Below are 5,750 nucleotides of genomic sequence, written 5' to 3'. Positions count from 1 at the left end.
TATTAGGCCTCGACCTCATTAGAGCACTGAACGTCTGCATCGTCGGAGGCAAAGTGGACCGCATTCAGGATGAAACTGCAGATGAGCCGGATTCTACTAACCGGAAGTCTGCTGTATACAATGTTGATCCTATTCCACCAGCTCAACTTGGATGTGTTAAAGGGTTCATCCATAAAGTACATCAGCACCTTCGGCTTTCCAGAAAATGATGCAAACGGTCCTGAAAGATCTGCCTGGTGTTCGCAACTACTTGGATGACATCATCGTCTACGGAACATCAAAGGAGGTGCATGATACACGCCTGCAAGCTGTTCTCCAACGTCTCAGAGACGTCGGCCTGCAGATTAATGCTGGGAAAAGTTCCTTCTGCCAGTCACACATTACATTCCTGGGCCATGTAATCTCAAAGGAAGGCCTACGTCCAAGCCAACATCACCTTACTGCTATTGCTGAGGCTCCTGCTCCAAAGGATATGGCTGCATTGCGCTCGTTCCTAGGTTTGTCATCCTGGTTCAGTAAATTTATTCCAGATTATGCTACACTGGTGGAGCCACTGCGACAGTTGCTGAAAACAGACATGAAAGTTGAACTCCAGTGGAACGAGGCAGCACGTGAGAGCTTCAGTAACCTGAAAAAACTCCTTCTGGAAAGTCCCGCACTTGCCGTCTATGACCCTGACTTACCTGCTTTTATCACCACAAACGCATCAGACTACGGGCTAGGCGCTGTGTTGACACAGTTACATCCAGATCAAGTGGAGCGGGTTGTGGCGTTCGCCTCCCGAACACTGTCTCCTGCTGAAAGAAAGTACTCCACCACAGAAAAGGAGGCGTTAGCCTGTGTCTGGGCGGTGGAAAGATGGCGTACATATGTATGGGGCCGCAGATTCACGCTTCGTACTGACCACCAAGCTCTTACTACCCTTCTCAGCACCAAAGGTATGAACAGAGCGGGCATGAGAATCGCACGATGGTCTGCAAGGTTGATGTGTTTTCAGTACGATGTGCAGTACCGTCCTGGTGTTCAGAATGTCATCGCAGACTGCCTCTCATGGGTTCCCCTGACGTACTCCAGCACTGACATTGATGCTGAAAAAGACCTTCTCTTGGAGATAGCTGAAGTTTCTCCTCTCTTGACAGCGACACCGTTGACGGATTTTAAAGCTGAATGTGAGGACTGCCCTGACCTTTCTCTGCTGCAACAGGTTATCCGCTCAGGCTGGCCTAAGGTGAAAAGGTCTCTCCCACCTGAGATGCAGCCGTATTTCCTGATGCGACATGAACTTGCTGTGGAATCACCGTTGGTTTTCCGGGGGACACGTCTGGTGGTCCCAAGGTCCCTGCGAGAAAAGGTGATATGCCTCGCACACGAAGGTCACCAGGGCATAGTTCGCACAAAGCAGCGGCTCAGAGAGCTTTACTGGTGGCCATGCATGGATACTCAAGTCCATGCGATTCTGTCATCGTGCTCAGTCTGTCAATTGTGTGACAAAACGGCCAAAACTGCTCCTGCTCCCCTACAGCCGGTTCAGTTTCCAGATGGTCCCTTTCAGCATGTGGCCGTTGACATTGTTGGACCTTTTGACCGTGGGTCGCAGGACTGCAGGTTTGCTATCACACTGGTCGATTACTTCAGCAAATGGCCAGAAGTAGCCTTTACTTCATCAGCTACTACAGACACTGTTATTAGGTTCTTGTCTTCAGTTTTTGCACGGGAGGGAAACCCTTGTGAGCTTACGACAGATAATGGACCACAATTCACTTCATCTGTCTTTGCTGACTTCCTGAAGGAAAGGGGCATCAAGCACATTAGAACAAGTGTGTATCACCCTCAAGCGAACGGGTGTGTTGAAAGATTCAACAGAGTACTGAAGGACTGCGTTCAGGCTGCACAGGTGTCCCAGAAGCCGTGGAAGCCCGCCGTAACAGAGATGCTACAGAATTACCGTGCTACAGCTCATGCAACAACTGGAGCAGCTCCGTTTCAGCTTCTCAGAGGGAGACCAATGAGAACAAAGCTAAATGTCCTGCCATTTCCCAAAGACACAGGACAGTATGACCAATGCAGGGCCAGAGTCTTTCACCAGCAACGTAGGAGTAAACGCTACACTGATGCTAAGAGGGGGGCAAAACCTCCCCAGCTTGTGGTCGGTGACAGGGTGCGGATACGTAAGCCTTTCCAAGTGGGGAAGGGAGAGAGACAGTTCACTGATCCACTGTCAGTGCAGCAACAGACTGGACTGAGCACCTTCATCTTGAGTGATGGAAAGAGATGGAATGCATCCCGTCTCTCACTCTGCCGAGCAGAGAATGCTGAGCCGTTGCAGGCTGGTGAAGAGGTTGAAAACAACACAAGAGAAACTCCTAAAAGACCTTCTGTTCCTAACAGACCGAGACAGTTACCAGCTTGGACCAAGGATTATGTAATGAAATGAGTTTTAAAAAAAAAGTGGGAAAATAACACGCTTGAGCTGTTGGATGCTAATGTTAAGTTCCATACTGCTAATTCTGAGGTCCAAGTATAATAGATGATTGATTTACTGTGATTTATTTGTGAAGTTTTGTGACTTAAGGTTGTTAAGTTACTACAGTAACCTTAACTGTACAAGTATTCATTATAAAGGACAATTTAGGCACCATAACAAGATGGGTATGTTAAGATCACAGGTATAGTTCAAACAACCAGTAATGTTATAAGTGAAATAGGTTCAGCAAGCAGTATTGAAAATGCTGTCTGGTTGCAAAGTTTACTACTGATAATGTTATGTGCAAATAGTAATGTTACCATGCTAAGTAAGTAATACTGAGGTAGTAGAATTCTGTGAGAATGAGGAGAGATGTTATGTTTACATACACTGCTAAGATGGTGAAGGGTTGCTTTACAAGGGGGACTGAATATGAACATATACTCAGTTACCAGTAGGGGGCTCTGTGACTAATAGTGATAGAAGGATAGAAGAAGTGAAGTGTATTGTGATATGTTTTGAATGGCGAACTACTGCTGAATACACGTTCCATTATAAACCAAGCCGTCTCCGTTCTTCTGTCGAAACACCACAACTGTCTGACATTCACCTCTCACACAGTGGATACAATTCTGCCCCTGCAGGAATAAGATAAGATAAGATAAGATAAGATAAGATAAGATAAGATAAGATAAGATAACTCTTTATTGTCATTGCACAGTCATACATAGTACAGTAGTACAATGAAATTGGAAAAACTGTCCTACGTCGGCACTACATATAACACAACACGACACGATATGACACATCACAACACAACAAACAACACAACACAGTATATTAACTTAGTATAAAAAAGAAGAATAAGTGTATGTGTTATGCACACTGTTATTATTGCACATTAATTATTATTGCACCTTGTTATAAATATAAATATTATTGTTATTGTTTTAAACATTGTTACCTCCCCCCTAAAAAAGTCCAGGGAGGTATCCAGTCAGGTCAGCTATTTACATTGATCAGGGCTATTGCCCTGTTGTAAAAGCTGTCCTTGAGTCTATTTGTTCGGGACCTCAGCAGCCTGAACCTCCTGCCAGACGGCAGCAGCTTAAACACCCGGTGTCCTGGGTGTGTGCAGTCCCGTAGGATGCTGCGTGCCCTCTTGAGACAGCGAGTGCTGTACAGGTCCTTCAGGGAGGGAAGAGGATGTCCAATGATTTTTTGGGCCATGTTGATGACCCTCTGGAGTGCCTTTCTGTGTGCTGTGGTGCAGCTGGAGAACCACACACCGATGCAATATGTCAGCACACTTTCAATGGAGCAGCGGTAGAAGACGGTCAGCAGCTCCTTCTTCAGGTCCATTTTTCTGAGGATTCTCAGAAAGTGGAGACGCTGTTGGGCCTTCTTTAAGACCGCAGAGGTGTTAGAGCTCCATTGGAGGTCTGTGTCTATGTGCACACCCAGAAACTTGAAACTTTGTGGTTATGAAACTGACCAAGTGTTTGCATAAAATGTCACATGTTCAAAGCCGTCACAGAACCTGGGGTTTTGTATAAGTGCAGCTGTTGGTGGGGAGATAATCTCACTCTTCTATATAAAGAGTCACCAGGCAGCAACTTCCAGATCTTCATTTGCGATCTCCTCCATCATCATTTCTCCACTTATCAGCAGCTATGGCTTCACTTCGCACCCTTCTGGGATTTCTTCCTCTGAAATCCTACCTCAGGCAGACTTTGATTTACAGGCGGTAAGAATCATTGATAATCATTTTTATTTTACCACCCATCTATTTTCATAACCATGTCTCTATCTTAGGGCCATGGAAAGGGGGTACTGGAGGTTATCTAACAGGGATAAGCAGGGACCCCCCCCCCCCCCTCCAAGACAGTTTAGCAGTCTACACGGGAGGCTAACCTTTGCACAATTTACTTTTATAATGACTTCACCATTTATGTTATGTGGTTATGTTTCACGCTGGATTTTTTGTGATAATACATATTCTGTGTTACAACAAACAGCTCTTGTGCTTCTGTCTAATTCTCAATGCTTTCCATTTGTGTGTCCACAGATGGCAGGTAAGTGGTACCGGACTGGAATTTGCTCTAATGGCCAGTGGTTTGTCAGTCGCAAAGCCAATATGAAGATCGGCACGGCCATCATTATGCCAACTGAAGATGGAGGTCTTGAGTTGTCGTTCTTCAGTCTTACGTGAGTGCGAGAGGACAGACAGAGCAAATATCATTTGAATAGCATTAAAATATTTACACTGGAGATTAATGTGATGTCTTTGCGACAGTAATGATACATGTCAGGAAATGGAGAATTTAGCCAACAAGACCGAGGTGCCTGGAAAATTCACATACAAGAGTCGGCGTGAGTACGCCCACAAAGAGAGGAAACGAATAATTTTCCATCATCATCATCCAGTATTATTTTTTCACATATTCTCTTCTGCTTTTTTCCTTTTTGTCAGACTGGGGGTATGTGAGTGACATGCTTATGGTTGATGTGAAGTATGATGAGTACGCCCTGACCTATTCCTTCAACACCAGAGGGAATGAAACCTTTGTCATTAACAGACTATTTGGTAAAGTTGCATTTAGCTGTGTTCAGTAAACCGTTTAGCAAAGTTACACCCACTGCAGCAGATTTACATCACGTGGTTTCACAGGACGTAGTTTGGACCTCAGCGATGAGGTGCAGGAGAAGTTCAGGCAGTTCTGCTTGCAGACCGGCATCCTTCCTGAAAATACTGTCCTTCTTCCTAAAAGCGGTACTTTTACATTGGTGGTGAAGTTCTATATAAAAACAGCTTGGAATACAGTGATGTTGTGCACTGATCACCTTACACTTTCCATTTTTCCTTCTACAGAGGAGTGTCCACTTGCCTAACCTTCTGTCCCACCGATCATCTCACCAGTACTGCATGAAGATCTTACACCATCTGTTATGGAAATGTGCCTGAGCACCATCTTGAGATGTTTTTAACAATAAAAATGCAAACATCGAGAATATTTTTCTTCATTATTCATCCTTTGTATGAAATAAACTGAAGGACACCCATAACAACACAACCAAAATGTATTTTTCCCCCCATTCACACACTTTATAGTATTCAAGCAAGCAATCAATCAGTTTATTTATAAGCACATTTAAAAACAACAGAGGTTGACCAAAGTGCTATACAAAGCAAAAAGTAAAACAAACACACCTAAAGAGAACAAAACAAAAACTCAGTCACAATTAAAAGCTAGGGAGTAGAAATGTGCTTTCAGATGGGATTTAA

The 5,750-nt window shown here is 44.4% G+C and overlaps 1 long non-coding RNA gene across 3 annotated transcripts; it reads left to right on the top strand.

Annotated features, from left to right (window-relative positions):
• Positions 1–3,126: 3,126 nt before the first annotated feature.
• On the top strand, positions 3,127–5,476 carry LOC146378975 (uncharacterized). Of its 3 annotated transcripts, none has more exons than XR_014801544.1 (4): positions 3,127–4,211; positions 4,533–4,837; positions 4,938–5,237; positions 5,337–5,476. It is a non-coding gene; the product is annotated as an uncharacterized LOC146378975 (long non-coding RNA). The 3 variants fall into 3 exon arrangements; XR_014801545.1 differs by lacking the exon at positions 3,127–4,211 and having other exon boundaries at positions 4,464–4,672; positions 4,761–4,837; XR_014801543.1 differs by lacking the exon at positions 3,127–4,211 and having other exon boundaries at positions 4,464–4,837.
• Positions 5,477–5,750: the final 274 nt, after the last annotated feature.

The sequence above is a fragment of the Perissodus microlepis genome, chromosome 10 (assembly GCF_051167445.1).
Source record: "Perissodus microlepis isolate ML-2025 ecotype Zambia chromosome 10, ASM5116744v1, whole genome shotgun sequence".
Taxonomy (NCBI): Eukaryota; Metazoa; Chordata; class Actinopteri; order Cichliformes; family Cichlidae; genus Perissodus; species Perissodus microlepis.
Note: the sequence above shows the minus strand (reverse complement) of the source record. Positions and strands in the feature narration are given on the sequence as shown.